The sequence below is a fragment of the Bombina bombina genome, chromosome 1 (assembly GCF_027579735.1).
Source record: "Bombina bombina isolate aBomBom1 chromosome 1, aBomBom1.pri, whole genome shotgun sequence".
NCBI lineage: Eukaryota > Metazoa > Chordata > Amphibia > Anura > Bombinatoridae > Bombina > Bombina bombina.
Genome location: NC_069499.1, coordinates 470049169 through 470076642, shown reverse-complemented (window position 1 = coordinate 470076642; position 27474 = coordinate 470049169).

Genomic DNA, 27474 nt, shown 5'->3' with positions numbered 1-27474 from the left:
AACAAATAGACTAGAAGTCTTTCTGATATCTTAAGTTGCCTCAACATAATGTATCAAAGCTCTTACCACATCCAAAGAATGTAAAGGCCCTTCAAGAGTATTCTTAGGATTAGGACACAAAGAAGGAACATACATTTCCATATTGATGTTGTTAGAATTCACAACTTTAGGCAAAAATGTAAATGACGTTCGCAAAAAAGCTTTATCTTGATGGAAAATCAGATAAAGAGACTCACAAGAGAGAGCAGACAATACAGAAACTCTTCAAGTAGAAGAGATAGCCAAAAGAAATAATACTTTCCAAGAAAGAAATTTAATGTCCAGAGAATGCATAGGCTCAAAAGGAGGAGCCTGTAAAACCTTCAAAACCAAAATTGAGACTCCAAGGAGGATAAATAGATTTAAAAACAGGTTTAAAATGAATCAAAGCCTGAACAAAACAGAGAATATCAGGAAGTTTAGCAATCTTTCTATGAAATAAGACAGAAAGAGCTGAAATTTGAACTTTCAAAGTATTTGCAGACAAAACCTGTATCCAAACCATCCTGAGGAAACTGTAAAATCCTAGGAATTCTAAAAGAATAGCAAGAATAATCATGAGTTGAACATCATGAAATATAGGTTTTCCAAACCCGAAAATAAATTATCCTTGAAACAGACTTACGAGCCTGTATCATAATGCTAATAACTGAGTCAGAGAAACCTCTATGACTAAGCATTTAAGCATTCAATTTCCATGCCTTCAAATTTAGAGATTTGAGATCATGATGGAAAAACGGCCCCTGAATCAGAAGGTCTGGCCTTAAAGAAAGTGGCCAAGGCTGGCAACTAGACATCCTGACAAGGTCTGCATACCAAAACCTGAGAAGCCAAGCTGGTGCTATCAGAAACACATAGGATCGTTCCATTATGATCTTGGAGATCACCCTTGGAAAAAGAACCAGAGGCAGAAAAATGTAAGCAGGTTGGTAAAAACTAAGGAACTGCTAGAGCATCCACCATCTCCGTCTGAGGATCCTTGGACCTGGAAAGGTATCTGGAAAGCTTCTTGTTTAGATGAGAGACCATCAGATCTATTCCTGGAAGACCCCCACATCTGTACAAGATGAAAAAACACATCTGGATGGAGACACTCCCCCGGATATAAAGTCTGATGGCCGAGATAATCCCCTTCCCAATTGTCTACACCTGGGATATGAATCGCAGAAATTAGACAAGAGTTGGATTCCGTCCAAGAAAGTATCGGAGATACTTCCTCCATAACTGAAGGAATGCGAGTCGCTCCTTGATGATTGACACATGCCACTGTTGTGATATTGTCTATTTAAAAACAAATGTAAAAGTTGTCTCTTCAATAGAAGCCACGCCTGAAGAGCCCGAATATAGCATGGAGTTCTAAAATATTGATTGGTAACCTCACCTCCTTAGTTTTCCAAACCCCTAATGCTGTCAGAGACTCTCTATCAGGAACTGGTAAATATGTGTATAGGTGGAACACAACTGCAGAATGAATAATAATATGTATGTTACACAGGACTGTCTAAAACCTCTATTACTAAAAAGGCTTCCTTCAGTCATGTGATTAAGTATAATATAACAAGCATTGATAACTTATTCAGCAGAAAGTGAATAAGAAAATGAAATATACTGTTAAGATCACCCTTAGATAATAACAGAAAAAGGATAATACGATAAAGATTCAGACAAGCAGCATTACAGCAACAGAGAACCAAACAAGTGAAGTTGCGGTTTTAGGCTTTAAAGTTGATGAATAAACTTCTATCTTAAATACAAGTCAGAGTTGGATATGTTATGAAATATGATGTTTAGCTGTAATTTGTACCTTGGTTATGCAGGCAGCTAGGAGAGCAAGAGGGGTTACCTTCGTAGGTGTATCAGAGCAGTTAGAGTGAGACCGGAGCAGACCCGGAAGTGACGTCACGGTGAGTAGCGTAATCAGGAGAATCCGACTGACAGGCTGAATGAACACTGAGGGTATGAGCTGCGGTAAAAAGAAAGCAGCGAGAGGTGATAGAAAAACACAATAGGTACTTTACCCCACAAGGAGAGAGTGAGTGACTTAAAATAGGATTCCAAATTAGATGTTGCTGATTTAGGAAAAAGGCTCAGAACTCCGTATACAAGGTAGAGAAGGAAATGGCTGAGCAGGCAGGTAATCCTCTCTGTAGCGAAGATCATCAATACTGAGCAAGGTGTAACAGGTGAGCGGCACTCTTAAGGAAGGAGGAACAAATCAGAAAATAGTGGGTGTAGCTAGGAGAAAAATGGGTTGAACCAGGCAGAACCTGACAGAACCCCCTCCTCAAGGACGCTGTTCCACAGCGGATGGACGAGGCCGGTCAGGATGGCGACGATGAAACAAGGAGAGTAGTCTAGGTGAGTTGAGATTGGAGAGGGGCTCCCAAGAATCCTCATCACTTGAATAATTCTTCCACCTGACCAAATACTGTAGAACACCCCTGGAGATCCTGGAGTCCAAAATGGATTCAACTTCATACTCATCATCAGCAAGAGGAAGGTTTGTAGGTGGCAAAAGAACTTGTGCATCTCTTGCGGGTACATAAGGTTTTAATAAAGATACGTGGAACGTAGGATGAATCCTAAGAGTGCTGGGAAGGCATAACTTGACAGCATTGGGATTGATGACACTCTGGACAGGAAAGGGACCAATGAAGAGACTGGCCATCTTCTTGGAAGGAACTTGTAATCTTAAGTTCTTAGTAGATAGCCAGACTAAATCTCCCGGGGAGTATTCAGGCGGCTTCCTTCTCCTGAGGTCATAATAATGTTTCTGGTTCTCTTGGGCCAAACAAATGTTTTCCTGGATGACATTGAAATTCTCCTGCAGAGAATTGTGGAGCTGATCCAGCGGTGGTGAATCCGATGAAGCAAGGGTTGAGAAGGTCAGGGTAGGGTGATAGGCATAGTTTGCGAAGAAGGGTGTCATTTTAGTAGAAGCATTGGTTAAGTTATTGTAGGCGAATTCGGCCATAGAGAGATAATTCATCCAATCGTTCTGTTGATAGGAACAATAACATCTGAGAAAGTGTTCGAGCCACTGGTTTAACCTCTCTGACTGCCCATTAGTTTGGGGATGAAAAGCTGTAGTAAAACGATGTTCCATATTAATCAATGTACATAATTTGTTCCAAAATTTTGAGGTGAATTGTGTACCCCTATCTGTCGTCAAGATAGAAGGTATCCCATGCAACTTAATGATGTGGTCAATGAACAGGGTGGCAGTTTCAGAAGAAGTGGGAAGTTTATGGAAAGGGATGAAATGAGCCATTTTAGTGAATAAATCTATGACGACAAGGATAGTTGTTTGATTTTTTGATGGTGGTAAATCTACAATAAAATCCATGGAAACATGGTGCCAAGGCTTTTTAGGGACTGGTATAGGCATAAGCAAGCCAAAAGGTGGTCTTCTTTCTGGTTTGCAAGTGACACAAGTCCTGCAACTGGCGATATGATCAGAAATGGTGGATTTCATGTGTGGCCACCAATAAGTACGTGAAACGAGATCCAAGGTACGTTGAAGACCAGGGTGTCCAGCTAAAGGAATGTCATGGCAGGTCTGTATAATTTGTTTTCTCATGGAGGGTGGTATGAAGATTTTCTTATCATAGTAGTAAATGCCATGCATTTTGGTTAAAGTTGGTTCAGGTGGGTTTGAATGTTCCTTGCAGTAATTACGGAGATCAGTCAAGAACGTTGAAGTGAAACCAATGAAGCATTGTGGGGAAACAATGTCTTTTCTGACAGGGATGTCAGTTGGTCGTTCTGGTATCCGGGATAAAGCGTCAGCTTTGATGTTTTTATTAGCAGGTCTGTAAATGATAACGAAATTGAAACGGTCAAAGTACAGACTCCAACGAACCTGTCTGGCAGATAAGGTTTTATTAGATTGTAAATACTGGAGGTTCTTATGGTCTGTGTAGATATTAATTGGCAGAGTGGTGCCTTCAAGGAGGTGTCTCCAGTGTTCAAGGGATCGTCGGATGGCCAATAACTCCTTGTCCCCTATGGCATAATTTTGTTCCGCAGGGGACATTAGTTTGGAAAAATAGGAAATTGGATGGAGTGGATCAGACAGAGATTTTTGTTGTGAGAGGACTGCTCCAATGGCGAAATCGGAAGAATCAACTTCCAGAGTATATTGATATGAGGGATTGGGAAATTGAAGGATTGGTGCGGAGGTAAATCTGGATTTCAAATAACGGAAGGATTGTACAGCATCTGAATCCCATGAGAAAGGTGTCGTAGAGCCTGTTAAAACTGTGAGTGGTTTTAATATTTTAGAAAAACCCTTGATAAATTTTCTATAATAATTTGAAAAGCCAAGGAACCGTTGCAGGTCTTTTCTAGTCTTTGGTTCTGGCCAATCCAAAACAGCCTCAACCTTCTCTTTCTGCATCTGGATTCCTGAGGGAGAAATATCATATCCTAGAAAGGATACCTGTGTTGTGTGGAATTTGCATTTCTCCAATTTGGCGTATAATTTATATGCTCTAAGTCGTGCAAGGACTTGGCGAACATGCCTGATGTGTTCCTGTAAAGTTCTGGAATAAATGAGTATATCATCCAGATATATAACAATGCATACATCTAGGAGGTCTCTGAATACATCATTAATGAAGTATTGGAAGGTAGCTGGGGCATTGCAAAGACCAAAAGGCATTACAAGGTACTCGAATAACCCGTATCTGGTCCTGAATGCCGTCAGCCATTCATGACCCTCTTTAATCCTGACAAGATTGTATGCCCCTCTTAAGTCAAGTTTAGTAAAAATAGTAGCATCAGAAAGCCTCTCGATCATCTCTGGGATTAGGGGTAAAGGATAACGATTCTTAATCGTGCATTTATTTAGTTCACGATAATCTATGATGGGTCTGAGGCTGGAATCCTTGTTACGAACAAAGAAAAAACCTGCGCCTGCAGGAGAAGTTGATGGCCTAATGAAGCCTTTCTTTAAGTTGTCGTCAAGATACACTTTAAGATGTTCCAGTTCAGGATTACTTAAGGGGTAAAGGTGTCCAATGGGTATGCGGGCTCCAGGAAGGAGATCGATAGGGCAATCGTAAGCCCTATGAGGTGGCAGATTCTCTGCCTCGGTCTTACTAAAAACATCTTTGAATTCCAAATATTGAGAGGGTAAGCCCTCAAAATCAGTAATAGTGTGCAACAAAACAGGACTAGGGAAACATGTTTCTTTGCAATATGTGGAACAGAACTTTATTTGAAAAGGGTGCCAAACAATAGTGGGGTTATGAAGTAACCACTTCATCCCGAGAACCAAACAAAAATGGGGAGAGGGAAGAACATCAAAAGAGAGTAATTCGTAATGTCCTGAAATATTAAGCATGAGTGGAACAGTCTCATGAGTTATAGGTCCAGAGAACATGAGTGATCCATCTATGACTCTGATTGGTATGGGAGTGGTTTTCTTTATTAGAGGTATATTTTCCCTAATACAATAGTCCCGATCCAAGTAATTCCCTGAAGCGCCAGAGTCGACAATGGCATCACTGATCCTCAGTTGACTTTGCTCCAACTGTAGGGAGACAGATAAAGTACAATAAGGAGAATGTTCAGGAGAAGGTAGAGATGTATAAAGGTAAGTGGACTTACATTTTTTGTTCTTCAAAAGTAGGGAACAGTCCTGAACAGCGTGACTTGGGCTAGCGCAGTACAGGCATAGATTCCTTAAGCGTCTGCGTTGTTTCTCCTCTTGGGAGAGGGGACCTCTGAGGAAACCAATCTCCATGGGTTCCACAGATGGTTTCGTAGCAGACACACTGCTTGGGGTCGAAGATCCAGAAGTGGGTTTAGGTTTTAGGTCTGTTGCATATTTTTCTGCCTTCCTTTCACGTAGACGGCGGTCTATCTGGATAGCTGTTTTCATAAAGGCTTCCAGGGTAGTTGGTAATTCAATTCTGGCTAATTCGTCTTTTAAAGACTCTGAAAGTCCCAACCGGAATTGATTACGCAGGGTGACTGGGGTCCAGAGAGCATCTGTGGCGAACTGTTTGAAGTCTGTGATATAGTCCTCCACAGGTCTCTTTCCTTGTTTTAAACTCCTCAGACTCATCTCAGCAGTAAGCTGAATATCTGTGTCCTGAAACATTTCATCCATACTGGTGAAGAAATCTACAAGGGATCCAAGAATGGGATCCTGGTTCTCTATGAATTTATCAGCCCAATTTCTAGGATCCCCCCTGAGAAAGGAGATTGTAGTGAGGACTTTCACTCTCTCAGTGGGGTAAGTCCTAGGTTTCATTGAAAACAATAAAAGGCAGGCGTTTTTAAATTGCCTATATGCTTTTCTGTTACCACAGAAGAGGTCTGGAAGAGAGACTTGAGGTTCAATAACAGTTTCAGTCTGGTTGCCCTTTATAGAGATAGACTCTGTAATTACTTTTCTGAGTGCAGCATTCTCAATTTGTAAATCATGCAGGCCTTGTGCCAGTTGATCTACCTTTTGATTGAGATTATACACTATTTGATGTAGGTCTGCTGGTTCCATAGTTATTTTGGCTCAGTATTATATCAGGAACTGGTAAATATGTGTATAGGTGGAACACAACTGCAGAATGAATAATAATATGTATGTTACACAGGACTGTCTAAAACCTCTATTACTAAAAAGGCTTCCTTCAGTCATGTGATTAAGTATAATATAACAAGCATTGATAACTTATTCAGCAGAAAGTGAATAAGAAAATGAAATATACTGTTAAGATCACCCTTAGATAATAACAGAAAAAGGATAATACGATAAAGATTCAGACAAGCAGCATTACAGCAACAGAGAATCAAACAAGTGAAGTTGCGGTTTTAGGCTTTAAAGTTGATGAATAAACTTCTATCTTAAATACAAGTCAGAGTTGGATATGTTATGAAATATGATGTTTAGCTGTAATTTGTACCTTGGTTATGCAGGCAGCTAGGAGAGCAAGAGGGGTTACCTTCGTAGGTGTATCAGAGCAGTTAGAGTGAGACCGGAGCAGACCCGGAAGTGACGTCACGGTGAGTAGCGTAATCAGGAGAATCCGACTGACAGGCTGAATGAACACTGAGGGTATGAGCTGCGGTAAAAAGAAAGCAGCGAGAGGTGATAGAAAAACACAATAGGTACTTTACCCCACAAGGAGAGAGTGAGTGACTTAAAATAGGATTCCAAATTAGATGTTGCTGATTTAGAAAAAAGGCTCAGAACTCCGTATACAAGGTAGAGAAGGAAATGGCTGAGCAGGCAGGTAATCCTCTCTGTAGCGAAGATCATCAATACTGAGCAAGGTGTAACAGGTGAGCGGCACTCTTAAGGAAGGAGGAACAAATCAGAAAATAGTGGGTGTAGCTAGGAGAAAAATGGGTTGAACCAGGCAGAACCTGACACTCTCAGACAGCTCCCCCACCTGAAAAACTTGCATCTGTTGAGAATACAGTCCAGGTAGGATGAACAAATGAGGCCCCCTGAACAATAAGGTGATAGTCCAACCACCAAATCAAAGAGTGTTGGGATTTAAGTATATCAGTAGTAAAATCTGAAAATAATCCCTGCACCTATGGTGCAACATGCAAAGTTATAGAGGCCTCAAACGAAAATGAGCAAACAGGATCACACCTGATGCTGCAGTCATGAGACTAAAACCTCCATGCACATAACCACTGAAGGAAATAATAGAGACTGAAGGTTTAGACAAACTAACATTAACTTCATTCGTCTCTAGTCTATCAGAGAAAGAATCAAAGACACTAAGGGGCCTATTTATCAAGCCGTCAACTGCAAATACGCTGGAATTCCACAGCTTAATTGTGGCGAGCCTGATTCACATTGTTTATCAAAGGCTACAGACCGGCAAAAGTAGACTTTTGTGACGTAACATACGATCCGCTGTTCTCAGTCCGACACAGATCGAGGCTTACGTCACTACAGATGTTCCGAATGCAAATTCGGCACTATCTGACTACTTTTGCTATTATCACATTTCTACCAGGTACGCTCGCCACTATTCCAGCCCAGCGTACCTGGTTTTCAATCCGCCGCCCTTGAGGCAGCAGATGCCATAGGAATCAATGGGAGTCTGAAAGCAGCGAAAGCTTATGTTCACTGCTGCCCGATATCCCATTGATTCCTATGGGAGAATAAAAGTTATGTTTACATCTAACACCCTAACATAACCCCCGAGTCTAAACACCCCTAATCTGCCGCCCCCTACACCGCCACCACCTACATTATACTTATTAACCCCTAATCTGCTGCCCCTACACCGCCGAAACCTACATTATATTTATTAACCTCTAATCTGCCGCCCCTACATCATACTTATTAACCCCTAACCTGCCGCCCCCGACACCGCCGCCACCTACATTATACTTATTAACCCCTAATCTGCCACCCCCTATACTGCCATCACCTACATAAAGTTATTAACCCATATCCTGCCGATCCCGGAGCCCACCTCAACTAAATAAATGTATTAACCCCTAAACCGCCAGCCCCCCACATCGCCATAAACTAAATTAACCTATTAATCCCTAAAACTAACAACCCACTAACTTTATATTAAATATTAACTCATTCCTATTTTATAATAAATTTAAACTAATAATTAACCTACTCTAACTATTATAATAAAATTACATTAAACTATATTAAACTATTAATTAACCTACCCTAACTGTTATAATAAAATTACATTAAACTATATTAAATTTATAATTAACCTACCCTAACTATTATAATAAAATTACATTAAACTATATTAAATTAATAATTAACCTACCCTAATTATTATAATACAATTACATTAAACTATATTAAATTAATAATTAACCTACCCTAACTATTATAATAAAATTACATTAAACTATATTAAATTAATAATTAATCCAACCTAACTTTTATACTAAAATTACATAAAATTACAAATTAAAATAACTATATTATATATTTAAACACCTAACCCTACTCAAATAATTTAATTCTACACTAAAAAATTACAAAGTTACAAAAAACTAAGTTACAAAAAATAACAAACACTAAGTTACACAAAAAAATAAACACTAAGTTACAAAAAATAAAAAAATAAATTATTAAAGATTTAAACTAATTACACCTAATCTAATAGCCCTATGAAAATAAAAAAGGGCTTTTGTATGGGCATTGCCCTTAAAAGGGCATTTAGCTCTTTTGCAGGCCCAAGTCCTAATCTAAAACTAAAACCCACCCAATAAACCCTTAAAAAAACCAGAAGATTTACTTACAGTTTTGAAGATCCGACATCCATCTTCCAAGAAGCCGGGAGAAGTCCACAAAAAAATGGCCAAAGTCTTCATTCAAGCACGCATTAATCTTCGTCCAGACGGCATCTTCTATCTTCATCCATCTGGCGCGGAGTGGCTCCATCTTCAAGACATCCAACGCGGAGCATCCTCTTCCTTCCGACGAATGAAGGTTCCTTTAAATGATGTCATCCAAGATGGAGTCCCTTAGATTCCGATAGGCTGATAGAATTCTATCAGCCAATCGGAATTAAGGTTGAAAAAATCCTATTGGCTGTTGCAATCAGCCAATAGGATTGAGCTCTAATCCTATTGGCTGATCCAATCAGCCAAAAGGATTGAGCTCACATTCTATTGGCTATTCCAATCAGCCAATAGAATGCAAGCTCAATCCTATTGGCTGATTGCAACAGCCAATAGGAATTTTTCAACCTTAATTCTAATTGGCTGATAGAATTCTATTAGCCAATCGGAATCTAAGGGACGCCATCTTGGATGACGTCATTTAAAGGAACCTTCATTCATCGGAAGGAAGAGGATGCTCCATGTCAGATGTCTTGGAGATGGTGCCGCTCCGCGCCGGATGGATGAAGATAGAAGATGCCGTCTGGATGAAGACTTTTGCGGGCTTGGATGAAGAGTTTGGCCGCTTCATTAAGGACTTCTCCCGGCTTCTTGGAGGATGGATGTCGGATCTTCAAAACTGTAAGTAAATCTTCTGGGGTTAGTGTTACTTTTTTTTTAAGGGTTTATTGGGTGGGTTTTAGTTTTAGATTAGGACTTGGGCCTGCAAAAGAGCTAAATGCCCTTTTAAGGGCAATGCCCATACAAATGCCCTTTTCAGGGCAATGGGGAGCTTAGGTTTTTTTAGATAGCTTTTTATTTGGGGGGTTGGTTGTGTGGGTGGTGGGTTTTACTGTTGGGGGATGTTTGTATTTTTTTTACAGGAAAAAGAGCTGATTACTTTGGGGCAATGCCCCGCAAAAGGCCCTTTTAAGGGCTATTTGTAGTTTATTGTAGGCTAGGGTTTTTTTTTATCTTGGGGGGCTTTTTTATTTTCATAGGGCCCTTAGATTAGGTGTAATTAGTTTAAAGCTTTGATAATTTCTATTTTATTTTTTGTAACTTAGTGTTTATTTTTTTGTGTAACTTAGTGTTTGTTTTTGTAACTTAGTTACGCCTAGATTACAAGTTTTGCGGTAACAGGGGTGCGTTAGCTACGCGTCTTTTATTTCTTATGCGCACTGTTTTTAACGCTGGTATTACGAGTCTCAAAACAACCTCCTAACGCGACTCCTAACGCGGTTATTGTATACACGTAATCACGCCCGCGTTAAACAGTCTCCCATAGAGATCAATGAGAAATCAGAGAAGCACGGATTTTTCACCTAACACTCAATCTCGCGAGAAATACGCACTGCTCTGTCATATTACGTATACCACATAATGCACAACAAAAACACACAGCAAATGTACTAACAACAATCACGCAACATAGGACAGACGCATTACACATTCACAAGCAGGGAAAAAAAATTACACTAAATGAGGAATACAGATATACCTTACGATCCTACAACATGGAACAAAACAACACAAAAAAAAATGCACACTCATACACAAGCAAAACACTCGCATTCAACATTACGGAATATTAGTACAAACAAACATTTACAACACTTCACAAATACGACACCATCACAAATTTACATTTACACATAATACTTTTGGACAATGTTATGAAAAACGATCACTATGACATCATCGCATTCTACACATTCCACAAATACTAACTCAATATGAGCATGCACAAATTCACACAACTAATACACATTGCACACATACTAATTACTAACAAAGCACACCTGAACAGAATTTACAAGGCAAACCGGTACATCATTAAACATTTACATAGGGTATATAAGCACGCCACAAGCATACCCTCTCATACTACACTATATACCCCATTCCCTTTCATCCCATACCCCATTCCCTTTCATCCCATGCCCCATTCCCTGTAATCCAATACCCTATTCCCTGTAAGCCCGTACCCATCCCATAGATAGATTTTGTTTACATATCCTCATTTTAGTCTTCTTATACATTTTTGTTTATTAAATACTCCTTACCCTCTTTTATTTAGATCCCTTTCACACTTTGAGCACTTTTTTTTGTTATTTATTTTGACCCCCTTTCATTTGGGCACATTCACTTTTTGTTAGAGTATGTCGGGAGGGTGGGATAAGGGGCAGATTAGCCCGGAACTATTAGAGTTCCTCAGGACTGAGTTTAGACGAGAGGTTATAGAGGACGTCAGGCAGGAGTTTAGTCGAGGGAGGGGGAGAGGGAGAGGAACAGGACAGGAAGGGGGACAGGAAGGGGGTCAGGAAGGGGGGAGGAAGAGGGGGAGGAAGCGGTGGTTGGACCCGGTCACGTTGTTCAAGATGAACAAGTGGCTGGGCCCAGTGGTGGCCAGCGTAGATAGGCCACCCCTAGGGAGAAGAGGAAGTTATGGCTGGAGATCAGGGATGAAGTTAATGCAGTGGGGGCCCATAACAGGGATGTCGAGTCAATCAAGCACCGCTACCGGGACTGCAAAATCGAAAAAAAAAAAAAATATCGAGGGAGTACCAATACGCAACAGGGACCGGTGGCGGCCCCGAAAATATTGTTGAGTATTCACGATGGGAGGAATTGTTGCGTCCCAGCATCTCCGAGGTGGCCATAGTCGGGATCGGAGGAGTCAATAATGGGAACCTACCACTCTCATCTGACGGTAAGCTCATTTAATAATCTCATCAAACATCAAAAATAAAGAATGTATTTAAGAATATGATTAATGCTATTACGCTTTTTAACACATTATTACGTAAACGCATTCACAATTACCTTGCAATTACATTAGTATCTAAGCTACAGGTTAGGTGTGCATTTAAACAGACTGAAAACAAACGCAAAAACATTCAGATTGACCAGATAGATATCAGAAACACGGTTTGGAAAATGCGGAAATCGTATTGATTGTTATATTTCAAAGTGGATTAATGAGGCTGCATTTGTAATTCTATTGTAAGCAAAAGCATTTACATCTTTATTTGGAACTATGCTAATATATTCATTTCTTTATTTTTGCAATATACAGAGTCTGGGGAGGAGGCAGCACACCAACTACAGGCTCCTCCTTCACCCAGGTATGAGAGTGGTGGAGATGACCTCGGGGAGACATGGAAGACATCCCTCTATACTCCTCAGAAGAAGAAGCCCCCACTGCACCAGCAGCCCCTCCTGCACCAGCAGCACCTCCTGCATCAGCAGCCCGCCGGGCACCAGCAGCCCCTCAGGTGGAGATACCAGAGGTGCAGATATTACAAGATTTTCAACAACAGATGCATGCCTCCCGGAGGGAAAATCTTCAAAGCAGAATGCAGATGTCAGAAGATATTCATGCCATTCGAGAAGGACAAAACGAGATCATAAATACTCTCAGAGCTATATTGCAGGTCCTCCGGGAGGTGCATAACGCACCATCTGCTGTTGGGCCATCTGCTGCTGGGCCATCTGATCCTGGGCCATCTGCTGCTGGGCCATCTGATCCTGGGCCATCTGCTCCTGGTACTCCTCAACCTCCTCCTTAGCCGGGTCATCCCAGTACACCTCCTTCCCCTCTTCCACAAACATCTCCCATGAGAACTCGTTGGAGGGGGTAGTCGCCCCCCCCCCCCCAGAGCCTCAGTCTCATGAGAAGAGGGGAAGGAAGAGGAAGGAAGTTTTTTTTTCCCTATATATATTTTTATTTATTTAATGTGTAATGAATAGGTATGTGATGATGTTGTCTTCTTACACTTGTGGACCACACTCTGTATATAATCTGCTTCTATGGGACTGGGTCCATGGAGGCAGATTGTTTGCAGAGTGTGGGTTACAAGTGTGTGGACACCACATCATCACATACCTATCCTTGTTCATTATATTGATTGGTTTCTGTGATGTGATGTCCAAACTGTTTCCCTAATCTCAAACAAAATGACCATTACAATTATACATGATGGCATATTACTGTTTGAATGCCAACAACACAGCTTAAAGGGACAGTCAGAACATTATTGTTTTTTACAAAGAAAACACTTTTATTACGCATTATCAAGTTTGGAAAAACAAAACTTAGAGAAATACACCTTTTACTTCTGTGATTAACCTTGTATCTATGCCTCGGGAAAATTACCACTTATTTATGTTCTTTTGACAGACCAACATTTCAGCTAATCACTGATCAATCCAGGGTAACTATACTGTATGAGTTCAATGTTTTCTACATGAAAATGCAAAAAAATGCCCTCTAGTGGTCAAAAAGCATTCAGATTAGATGCACTCTTCAAGCTCTAAGAAATGAGCAGATGAACCTCCTAGGTTTAGATATCAACTAACAATAACAAGAGAACTAAGAGAAATTGGTGATAAACGTTTGAGATATAGTTTTGAAAAAAAGGCATTTTTCAACATTAAAATCATTACTGTTTTTCTTGACTGTCCCTTTAAAAAATAACATATGCTAACATATACTAATCCTTAGGGATTGTTGGTATATCTACATGTACTTGTTCAAACATGAAAATATTGGAATAGGATACTAAGCCTGTATGCCATATTTCTATTGACGTGTTAAATAAAGTCTATTTTCTTAAAGAGACATTATTGTGTTTGAATTATTTAAGAAAGACATTTCATTTAGAAGGAATATGGTGTCAGGTTTTTTTTTATGAGTTACTTTAGAAATATATGCTTACACTAATATATTTGGAGATTAACCAATGTGGAACTCATACATGACACAATACTGAGCATTTACATTAAAGGGACAGTATACAATCATTTTCAGAGAACTGCATGTAATAGACACTACTATAAACAACAAGATGGCCACATACTGATATCAAAATCCATGAGAAAACGGTTTAAAGACTTACTTAGAAAATCTGTTTAGCTATGTTGAAAAGTTAGCTTGAAAGCCCATTCCAAGTGGGAAATAAGACAATGCCTCTTCCTTTGCATATGAAAATGCCCTTTACACAAACATGAGCAAGCTGGAGAAGGTAGCTGATGGTACTCACATCAAACTTTGAGGCTTGAGTAGGAGTCAGAAAATCACTGCAATGTTATTTAAACATAAGCAAAACTAAACATTGATTATAAAAAAGGGCTATATAAATAGATTGAAAAAACATATATGTGTTGAAAGAATGAGTGTATAATGTCCCTTTAAGAAAAAATAACACAACATAACATCTAGAATAAGTAGGCATCTCATATATTTAGCATATGTTAAAGCTCAATGCATATTGCTTACTTGATTCAAATACAATAGCGCATCTTTAGGAATTAGATATGTAGAAAATTCAACACAACACAGTCATTATTTATAAAAGGAAAATAGTTGATGACAAACATATTAAACAAGATGGACTATATTCATAGTTTTGCACTTGCCTCAAAATATCTTATGCAGGAAAACATATTGCTTTCATTCGTTTATTCAACAAGACAGCCATCAAAAGAGATTTTGGTGTTCTTTATCATCTATGGTTCAACAATGTACATGATTCACACAATCCATACTCGACATGGTTTTAAACTTGTTTTCTCATTCACAAACCTGGTTTACATGCAAATTCAAATATTGTGGGGCTACGTAATCCAATTAGACGGATTTAACACCTTGGCATGTGACATCTTAATTAACATGGCGCATCGGTGATCGCGTAAAATCGCCATCCAATCTATGGCACATCCTTGATCACGTAAAAACCCCATCCAATCTATGGCGCATCCTTGATTCGTAAAAACGCCATCCAATCAAAGGCGTATCCTTGATCACGTAAAAACGTCAGCCAATACAAGGACTCATTTGACAGCTTGGCAGGTGACGTCTTAAGCAACATGGCGCATCCGAGATCGCGTAAAAACGTCAGCCAATACAAGGACTCATTTGACAGCTTGGCAGGTGACGTCTTAAGCAACATGGTGCATCCGAGATCGCGTAAAAACGTCAGCCAATACAAGGATTCATTTGACAGCTTTGCATGTCAATAAGAAACGTATTTATATTTTATAAACTAGTATGTGCTATATTGGTAGCTTGCAATGTCCCGCTAGATAACGTAATACTGTGATATGTGAAATAGAATCCATTGTTGAAACTTAGGATATATTTCATTAGAAGCAGAGGATTATTAACTATTTAGCAAGTAGCAGGGTTTAAATAGACCTGAAAACAACATTTTATGTTACACGATTATGTAGGACATTGTAATTTGAAATACATTTTCACATTGAATTTTAATCTTTGGATTATTGTGTTTCATGTCTCTTTAAATGTGAAATAATGTTAGGAGATACATTATGAAAATAGGAATTGTTTATACATTATATGTTACCTATAGCTATGGTGTCCATCTTTACCATTTAAAAAGGGACACATGAGAAATACATATGTCAGGGATGTTTTAAGATATGTTAAGATTTATTTGGAATAACAATAATGACACATGTATTGATCAAACGTGTCACTTATTCAAGTTGAAATATGGTCAGCCTACCTATAGCAATATATCGTAGGATAATTAAAGAAAAAAAAGAATAAGAGAAAGATATAAATCATCTAAAATATGCGCATTACACACAGTGATTGATTTTGGTACACTACTACAATAAGATATAAGTGAAATTGGAATACAAGTGCTGTCAACATTCAAATAAGAGTCTGTTTTTATTAATATTATATGTCCATGTTGATGTAAAAAGGACACAAATACATTAGAAATGCATATCCATTCCTTAAGAATTGTGGTCAGCATCGCTTAAAGGGACATGAAATACAAACAGTTAAGTTTCTGGATTCACAGAGAGGATACTATTTACATCAAATTTTCAATTTACATAGATTAGATCATTATATCAATCTTGGGATCATTTGTTAACTGTGCATCAATTCACAAATAGTTTAGAAATGAACACATGGATGTGCAAAAAAAAAATATTAATAAAAATAAATATATATATATATATATACAACCAGCAATATATATATAGATAACTTCAGTCCTATGCTAATCATAATCTTGCAAAGATAAACCTTTATGAAAAGTATATCAAGAAAATGACTCAAATTCAATTTGAGATGTAAATATTAAATTTATTGACAATAGTATTATATTTATGAATCATGAAAGATCATTATTTTGTTCCCTGTCCCTTTAAGGATTAACCACATAAATTATAGATTTCAATCAATGACATGAATAAAGAGGACAAATAATATTGCAATGACATGTATTTTATTATTATGTCATAAAACATAAAGAAATAAGATAACGTTACAAAAAAACATATTTAAAAATCTGCCCCATTGGAGCCATTTGACAAGGTAAAAGAGTGCATCACAGTCCTTGGAGGGAGTTGACAAGGGCCAACAAAGGCCAGCACAGCCCCATTGGAGCCATTTGACAAGGTAAAAGAGTGCATCACAGTCCTTGGAGGGAGTTGACAAAAGCCAACAAAGGCCAGCACAGCCCGATTGGAGCCATTTGACAAGGTAAAAGAGTGCATCACAGTCCTTGGAGGGAGTTGACAAGGGCCAACAAAGACCAGCACAGCCCCATTGGAGCCATTTGACAAGGTAAAAGAGTGCATCACAGTCCTTGGAGGGAGTTGACAAGGGCCAAAACAGCCCCATTGGAGCCATTTGACAAGGTAAAAGAGTGCATCACAGTCCTTGGAGGGAGTTGACAAGGGCCAACAAAGGCCAGCACAGCCCTATTGGAGCAATTTGACAAGGTAAAAGAGTGCATCACAGTCCTTGGAGGGAGTTGACAAGGGCCAACACAGCCCCATTGGAGCCATTTGACAAGGTAAAAGAGTGCATCACAGACCTTGGAGGGAGATGACTAGGGCCAACACAGCCCCATTGGAGCCATTTGACAAGGTAAAAGAGTGCATCACAGCCCTTGGAGGGAGTTGACAAGGGCCAACAAAGGCCAGCACAGCCCCATTGGAGCCATTTGACAAGGTAAAAGAGTGCATCACAGTCCTTGGAGGGAGTTGACAAGGGCCAACACAGCCCCATTGGAGCCATTTGACAAGTTAAAAGAGTGCATCACAGTCCTTGGAGGGAGTTGACAATGGCCAACACAGCCCCATTGGAGACATTTGACAAGGTAAAAGAGTGCATCACAGTCCTTGGAGGGAGTTGACAAGGGCCAGCACAGCCCCATTGGAGCCATTTGACAAGGTAAAAGAGTGCATCACAGTCCTTGGAGGGAGTTGACAAGGGCCAACACAGCCCCATTGGAGCCATTTGACAAGGTAAAAGAGTGCAACAGGCACAACAAAAACAAAACAAAATGGCCAAATGGCAACAATAAAACTCAACAAACATAGTAACATGTGGATGGAAGATTCGTATCTGCGCCCTCGGAGCATCTCCGGATCCTCCACTTATGGGGCATCATCATCACCCTCATCGTCCTGTGCATGTCCAGCTACAGATTCAAGCATTGACTCTACATGCATCATACGTTGTAGAGTCAATTGCTCAACCTGTAACTGGGCATGCATTGTGTCATATATCCTTCCCAGGAACAGACTGTTCCTCAGCTGGGCCTGCTCTATACATGCTAGAGTCTCTAGCATCAGCCATGCTGAGTCAAAACCTAAAATAAAGCAAACAAAGAATATTAATGATAATTACGGATGAGTGTGTGATTTCCGAGTTATGGTAAGAGGGGCCGGATTGTCAAGGATAGATGTAAGGGTGGAGTTATAGTGGCAGATAGATTGGTCAGGGCAGGAAAAGGATGAGAGGTTTGAGGGAATTAGCAAGTTGTTGTTGAACTAGTGACATAATGCTTCTGTGAAGTTTAGTATGAGGAGTAGGAGAAGGGAGAGTTGTAGGGAGGGATGATATGTTGCAAGTGAGGAGATGGCGGTCACAAAGAGGAAAAGGGGAGTTTGTGAAGTTTTAGATAGTGCATTGATAGCTAAAGATCAGGTCAAGGGAGTGACCGTCTTTGTGAGTGGAAGAATCAGTCCATTGTGACAAACTGAAAGAGGAAGTGAGTTGCAGAAGTTGTTTTGCAGAGGAGGCAGTGGGATTGTCGAGAGGGATGTTGAAGTTGCCAAGAATGAGGGCAGGGGTGTCTGAGGAAAGGAAATAAGGTAGCCAGGAAGTCAAGTGATCTAGAAATTGAGTTGAGGATCCAGGAGGTCGGTATATGACTGCAACACGTATAGAGAGGGGAGAGAATAAGCGAATCATGTGGGTTTCGAATGAGGAAAATTTGAGGGAAGAGATGGGTTGTATTTGTTGAAAGTTGCAACGAGAGGAAAGTAAAATACCTACACCACCTCCTTATCTATTACCAGACCTATGAGTGTGGCTGAAGTGGAGACCCCCATGTGACAGAGCAGCAGTAGTTGCTGTGTCTAGGGGAGAGAGGCAGGTTTCTGTTAGGGCCCGAAAGTTAAGGGATACATACATATACATCTCTAAAGATGAATATGTATGTATCTATCTATATATCTATATATATATATACACAGTATATATATCCAATACCAATAAAGTGCACTCACAGGCTATTAGATAAAGAGCAAGTCAAATTTATTGACGTTTTCGGGGATGAAATCTTCCCCCAAACATCAATAAATTTTACTTGCTCTTTATCTAAAAGCCTGTGAGTGCACCAAGGTAGTTGGTACTTGGTGGGTTAAATCTTCTGCTATGTCTATATTTTTTCTACACTGACTCATTGGGGCATATTTGTCAAGTTCCGTATGGAGCTTGATGTCCGGTGTTTCTAAAGACCGCTGCTCCATAACCTGTCCGCCTGCTCTGAGGTGGCGGACAGAAATCGACAGAAATCAACCCGATCGAATATGCTAATTTTAAGCCTTCTATTAGTGCGGCTGGAGCTCTGTGAAAAAGAGGAGCGGGTTATCGTAGCTCTCTAGTGTGAAAGCTACAGGTGAACCTGTAGATTTTGAACATTTACATTTGTTTATGAAAACTAATGTAAATGTTTAACTAACATTCAGTATTAATTTTGCTTAAGACAAAACAAATAAAAAAAATAGCACCGGCAATGAATAATGGATAAACTTCAGACCTAACCGCTCACATTTTTAAACTCTCAACTTTCTATTGCACATAATATATATATATATATATATATATATATATATATATATATATATATATATATATATATAATACACAGTGGAGGATCCAGCACAGGTAAAGAAAACTTGCAGTAATTATTTCTTGTGGGGTGCACGTATGACAGAGGGTCATGACTAAGGATCGGATGGATCCGAAACGTTGCTGCTTTCTGTCTTCATGTAACTGTAAATAAAGACAACACTTTGATGAACTGTGGGTGCTGACGTCTTCCTTTTGGATTTGTTTCTATGTATTAGAGGTGTGCAGGACCCTCTGTCATACGTGCACCCCACAAGAAATAATTACTGCAAGTTTTTCTACCTGTGCTGGATCGAACTAAGGATCGGATGGATCAGAAACGTTGCTGCTTTCTGTCTTCATGTCACAGTAAATAAAGACACTTTGATGAACTGTGGGTGCTGACGTCCTCAGTTTGGATTTATTATATATATATATATATATATATATATATATATATACACACTGTGTGCAGAATTATTAGGCAAATGAGTATTTTGACCACATCATCCTCTTTATGCATGTTGTCTTACTCCAAGCTGTATAGGCTCGAAAGCCTACTACCAATTAAGCATATTAGGTGATGTGCATCTCTGTAATGAGAAGGGGTGTGGTCTAATGACATCAACACCCTATATCAGGTGTGCATAATTATTAGGCAACTTCCTTTCCTTTGGCAAAATGGGTCAAAAGAAGGACTTGACCGGCTCAGAAAAGGCAAAAATAGTGAGATATCTTGCAGAGGGATGCAGCACTTTTAAAATTGCAAAGCTTCTGAAGCGTGATCATCGAACAATCAATGTTTCATTCAAAATAGTCAACAGGGTTGCAAGAAGCGTGTGGAAAAACCAAGGCGCAAAATAACTGCCCATGAACTGAGAAAAGTCAAGCGTGCAGCTGCCAAGATGCCACTTGCCACCAGTTTGGCCATATTTCAGAGCTGCAACATCACTGGAGTGCCCAAAAGCACAAGGTGTGCAATACTCAGAGACATGGCCAAGGTAAGAAAGGCTGAAAGACGACCACCACTGAACAAGACACACAAGCTGAAACGTCAAGACTGGGCCAAGAAATATCTCAAGACTGATTTTTCTAAGGTTTTATGGACTGATGAAATAAGAGTGAGTCTTGATGGGCCAGATGGATGGGCCCGTGGCTGGATTGGTAAAGGGCAGAGAGCTCCAGTCCGACTCAGACGCCAGCAAGGTGGAGGTGGAGTACTGGTTTGGGCTGGTATCATCAAAGATGAGCTTGTGGGGCCTTTTCGGGTTGAGGATGGAGTCAAGCTCAACTCCCAGTCCTACTGCCAGTTTCTGGAAGACACCTTCTTCAAGCAGTGGTACAGGAAGAAGTCTGCATCCTTCAAGAAAAACATGATTTTCATGCAGGACAATGCTCCATCACACGCGTCCAAGTACTCCACAGCGTGGCTGGCAAGAAAGGGTATAAAAGAAGAAAATCTAATGACATGGCCTCCTTGTTCACCTGATCTGAACCCCATTGAGAACCTGTAGTCCATCATCAAATGTGAGATTTACAAGGAGGGAAAACAGTACACCTCTCTGAACAGTGTCTGGGAGGCTGTGGTTGCTGCTGCACGCAATGTTGATGGTGAACAGATCAAAACACTGACAGAATCCATGGATGGCAGGCTTTTGAGTGTCCTTGCAAAGAAAGGTGGCTATATTGGTCACTGATTTGTTTTTGTTTTGTTTTTGAATGTCAGAAATGTATATTTGTGAATGTTGAGATGTTATATTGGTTTCACTGGTAAAAATAAATAATTGAAATGGGTATATATTTGTTTTTTGTTAAGTTGCCTAATAATTATGCACAGTAATAGTCATCTGCACACACAGATATCCCCCTAAAATAGCTATAACTAAAAACAAACTAAAAACTACTTCCAAAACTATTCAGCTTTGATATTAATGAGTTTTTTGGGTTCATTGAGAACATGGTTGTTGTTCAATAATAAAATTAATCCTCAAAAATACAACTTGCCTAATAATTCTGCACTCCCTGTATATATATATATATATATATATATATATATATATATATATATATACAGGGAGTGCAGAATTATTAGGCAAATGAGTATTTTGACCACATCATCCTCTTTATGCATGTTGTCTTACTCCAAGCTGTATAGGCTTGAAAGCCTACTACCAATTAAACATATTAGGTGATGTGCATCTCTGTAATGAGAAGGGGTGTGGTCTAATGACATCAACACCCTATATCAGGTGTGCATAATTATTAGGCAACTTCCTTTCCTTTGGCAAAATGGGTCAAAAGAAGGACTTGACAGGCTCAGAAAAGTCAAAAATAGTGAGATATCTTGCAGAGGGATGCAGCACTCTTAAAATTGCAAAGCTTCTGAAGCGTCATCATCGAACAATCAAGCGTTTCATTCAAAATAGTCAACAGGGTCGCAAGAAGCGTGTGGAAAAACCAAGGCGCAAAATAACTGCCCATGAACTGAGAAAAGTCAAGCGTGCAGCTGCCAAGAGGCCACTTGCCACCAGTTTGGCCATATTTCAGAGCTGCAACATCACTGGAGTGCCCAAAAGCACAAGGTGTGCAATACTCAGAGACATGGCCAAGGTAAGAAAGGCTCAAGCCAAGTCCAAGTCAAGTCCAAGTCATGCGACCTGAGTCCACAACCCTGCAAGTTAGCATTTCCAGTAATTGCCCACTGACAGTGATTCAGGTTTCCACAAGCCTTGTTCCAGTGCATTATGACCCTAAATACCTTTTTTTTGTCAATGCCATTTCTCTGTGAGAGAATCCAACACTAAAACAACAATTAAGTAATACAAACTCTAACAACCTTTGATTGCAGCACAGGTTGGAAAGCATTTTCATGATAGTAGGTTAAAGTTAATGTTTCTGCTGACTAGAACATGCTTTTCAAGTTCAGCATAGTTTATCTCTCCATTTTATGGTTCAGTGAAGCTTTAGTAAAATATTTTGAACTTTATTCCATTTCAACAACGGGGAGACAAGAAAATATCCTCAGGGAAATATTATAAAGTGAGACATTGCATGTTACTGAAAAATATTAATAACAAAGTGTACTGAGTGACAGACTCCTTCAGCAAAAAAAACATAACAAAAGGATGTCATTCTAAAAAAAACACCCAGGCTTTAAGTGAGATTTTTGTTATATTTTGCAAAAAATATGTTCATAAACTTTTTTAACTGCAATAAAATAAACTAATGAACAACAGAATCCCCCATACCAACCAATCAGAATCCTTGTGTGGAAACATTGGCTGTGTCTTTTTCTAAGCTATCCAAAAGGTTAACTGTTTATCATTAAAACCACTCAATTTAGTGAAAGATTTAAAAAAACTAGTTTGAGGGGCAGTAAAGTCAAAATTAAACTTCAATGGAAGAGCATGACATTTTAAACAACTTTCCAATTTACTGTTATCAATTTTGCTTAGTTCTCTTGGTATCATTTGTTAAAGAGTAGGCTTAGGATAGCTCAGGAGCATGCACATGTCTGAAACCATCTGGCAGCAGTGTTTACACCATTGTTTATAGCCATGTTATACATAGTTACAGACATTGCTGCCACAGACCGCTAAAGACATGTGCACGCTCCTGAGCTCCGATCATCCTCCCTAGATGTACTCTTCAATAAAAGATATCAAGAGAACAAAGCAAATTTGACAACAGACGTTATTGTAATATTGTTTAAAATCACATGCTGTATCTGAATCATGAAACTTTAATTTTGACTTTACTGTCCCTTTAAACACAAAAAAACATTACAGAATGGATGTTTACAAATCTTGATGTAAGCAAAATACCTGGCCAAAGAAAGACATGATAGATATTAAATACTGATAATAATCACCTAATGTGTTCACATACACTTAAACCAATAAATAAATTAGTAGCGTGTACAATTAAAAAGGTGGAAAAATATGCTAGATTTCTTAGCTTAATTATTATTGCACTATTGCTTGCCTAAACCTATGAGTTTAACCCTGCATATAGTTAAAGTAAGCTCCAGGGGTTGGGGGGGGGGGGTCTGGCTCTGCAGCCGCTGAACGCTCTGACATATCCTTGACCCCACCCACAAACTGCAGATAGGCCCCATTTAACTTCTCGCATCCGGGAAAGCCATTGGGAAACGTTAGGAGGTATGCAAACATAAAATGCTCTAACACTCAAATTGATCATTTATGCCCTTTAAACATTTTTAATCACTTTGACTATGTTTTTTTATTATTTTTTGCTCAACATTTAATTGCAATCATAACTAAGCAGTCTGGTAAATATGTTCAATTTGGGTACAATATTAAAAATGTGATTTGAGCAATGTATTTCATTTTTTAAACTAAAACACAGAGGCCTATTTATCAAGCCGTCAACCGCAAATACGCTGGAATTCCGCAGCGTAATTGTGGAGAGCTTGATTTGCCTTATTTATCAAAGCATACAGACCGGCAAAAGTAGAAATCTGTGATGTAACATACGATCCGCCGGTTTCAGTCCGACACAGATAGATGCTTATGTCATTACAGATGTTCAGAATGCAAATTCGCCACTATCTGACTTTTGATAGTTATCAAATAACTACCAGGTACGCTCGCCACTATTCCGGCCCAGCATACCTGGTTTTCAATCCGCCGCCCTGGAGGCGGCGAATGCCATAGGAATCAATGGGAGTCTGAAAGCAGCGAAAGCTCATGTTCGCTGCTGCCCGATATCCTATTGATTTCTATGGTAGAAAACCAGTAAGGTGTACACCTAACACCCTAACATAAGCCCCGAGTCTAAACACCCCTAATCTACCACCACGACACCGCCGACACCTACATTATACTTATTAACCCCTAATCTACCGCCCCGACATTGGCGCCACCTAAATAAAAGTTATTAACCACTATCCCGCTGCTCCCAGACCCCACCGCAACTAAATAAATGTATTAACCCCTAAACCCCTGGCCTCCCACATCACTAGCACTTACTAAACCTATTAACCCCTAAACCGCCAGCCCCCCACATAGCCATAAACTAAATTAAACTATTACCCCTAAACTTAACAACCCGCTAACTTTATATCAAATATTAACTCATCCCTATCTTATAATAAATTTAAACTTACCTTTAGATTTAAATTAAACTATATTAAACAATTAATTAACCTACCCTAACTATTATACTAAAATTACATTAAACTATATTAAACTTTTAATTAACCTACCCGAAATATTATACTAAAATTACATTAAACTACAAATTAAATTAACTATATTACATATTTAAACACCTAACCCTACTCAAATAATTAAACTCTACACTAAAAAAACATGATTTATGCTTACCTGATAAATTTATTTCTCTTGTAGTGTATCCAGTCCACGGATCATCCATTACTTATGGAATATATTCTCCTTCCCAACAGGAAGTTGCAAGAGTCCACCCACAGCAAAGCTGCTATATAGCTCCTCCCCTCACTGCCATATTCAGTCATTCGACCGAAAACATGCAGAGAAAGGAAAAACCATAGGGTGCAGTGGTGACTGTAGTTCAAATGAAAAAATTACCTGCCTTAAAGTGACAGGGCGGGCCGTGGACTGGATACACTACAAGAGAAATAAATTTATCAGGTAAGCATAAATCATGTTTTCTCTTGTTAAGTGTATCCAGTCCACGGATCATCCATTACTTATGGAATACCAATACCAAAGCTAAAGTACACGGATGATGGGAGGGACAAGGCAGGTACTTAAACGGAAGTTACCACTGTCTGTAAAAAAACCCTTTCTCCCAAAAATAGCCTCCGAAGAAGCAAGGTATCAAATTTGTTAAATTTGAAAAAGTATAAAGCGCAGACCAAGACTCCGTCTTGTAAATCTGTTCAACAGAAGCCACATTTAAAAAAAAGGCCCAAGTGAAAACCACAGCTCTAGTAGAATGAGCTGCAATCCCTTCAGGAGGCTGCTGTCCAGCAGTCTCATAAGCTAAATGAATTATGCTTTTTAACCAAAAAGACAGAGAGGCTGCTGAAGTCTTTTGACCTCTCCTCTGTCCAGAATAGACAACAAATAAGGTGAACGTTTGATGAAAACTGTAGTAACTTGTAAGTAAAACTTTAAAGCACAAACCACGTCCAATATTGTGTAATAGACGTTCCTTCTTTGAGGAAGGATTAGGATACAAGCATAGAACAACTATCTCTTGAGTGATGTTCTTTTTTTTTTTTTGTAAAGAAGTTTTTTTATTGAGGGAATAACAGTTACAAGGACAGCAAATGGTTTGCTCAATCAAACTTATGTCAAACAGAAAATGCAGAGTAAATATCACGTACATAAGAAATACATAAGCAAATATTTAGGGGTAGTTCTCTGATCAAAACAGTTACATAGTGTTCCCAAATTGAAACATAACTCGAATGGTTAAGTATTGGGGAGCAAACCTAAAGCACCCTCTTTTTCCTCAAAGACACCTGAGGCCACTTTTGGACCCCAATGGAATCAATTTGCTAATCAGAGGATTTTTGGGAAGTGCAGGCCCAAACTAGGCCTACACTGTACAGATTCCTTCATATGTCTACTAGGACCCTGGATAGGTCCAGAAAACTAGTATTAAGGTTGAAGGAAATGATAAACTTAAACATAGCATTAAATATTCTCATGCTAAACATTATATCATGATAATAGAGCTGCAAAAACTGCTTCGCCAGAAAGCCTGGATGCTAATAGGTAAAGGTATATAACTAATCGCAGTCAAAAAAATCAATCTTATACATTGAATATATACTTGAGCTAGTATCTATGCCAAAATTGTAGAGATAGCCAGTTTGCAGACTTTGATATACAGAGTAATACATATAATACATCTTTTAGTAATAGGATCCGGAGAGCCATTCTTACACACATGCAGATAGAAATCATACCAGAGGCTCCACGAACAGGACAGAGACTACATAACTCTGTCAAATAGGGAGTGTGGAGGATAAACTATTTATCCCTTACCTCACAGTGGGGGGGGGGGGGGGGGGGCGGCTTCAGGGTTAGTAATAGAGTCCCCTTCCTTGGATAAGCTATGAAGCTTAAGTTATATTTGGCGTAAATGTTCTATTCCTCACATCGTGTATTATCAGTAGGGAACTACCATACTTTTGACTCAATACATATATATAAGAAAAAGAGTCCCACAAAACATATAATAAGGGCTCTAGGAATGTTACATTTAGTGAATATCTATTTACAGGAGATAGTTAACCAGGTTGAGGCATTAACGGATACATAATGAGTCTAAATATCAAGGGCCTTACTTAAAATACTTATTTATCAGCTTAAATGAACACTGGAGTGGTATTGCATAAGTAGCACTCACATAACATTCAGTTCCGCATATACTCCTTGTCAAGCTCTAAACATTTACGGCTATAACCCTCAAGTCTCCATTAGCTCTTCACAAGTTATATACAACAGGAGGAGTCAGTTACACAATCATCTCAGATTCAGGCATTATTCGTCATAAGTGTAGAGACCTTGATTTCAACCATAATGAGTCATTTAAAGAGTCTATGCACCGAACTTAATTGGAAACATATAGGATATGTGAGATGGTGCTGCAGATCAAAACATATAATATCCACTACCACTATAAGGTTGTCACCCAATTACGACTTTTGATCTGCAGGGCCATAGGCAGTGCAAAGTATATATCAGTTGTATTAACGATAATAAAAAGATAAAGGTAAGCAGTTACAACTATTGTCATAAAATCTCTATGTGTTCTACGAAGGATATTAACAGCAGGAGGGGTAGGTTACTCAGTCTGCACAGTTTCCGAAATCATTCTTCATGAGTGCAGAATCATTATTCTCAGCTGCTATATAGAAAGTTAATGTGTCCAAGCACTAAGCTTTATTGCGGCTATAGAAGGTATGCAAGATGGAA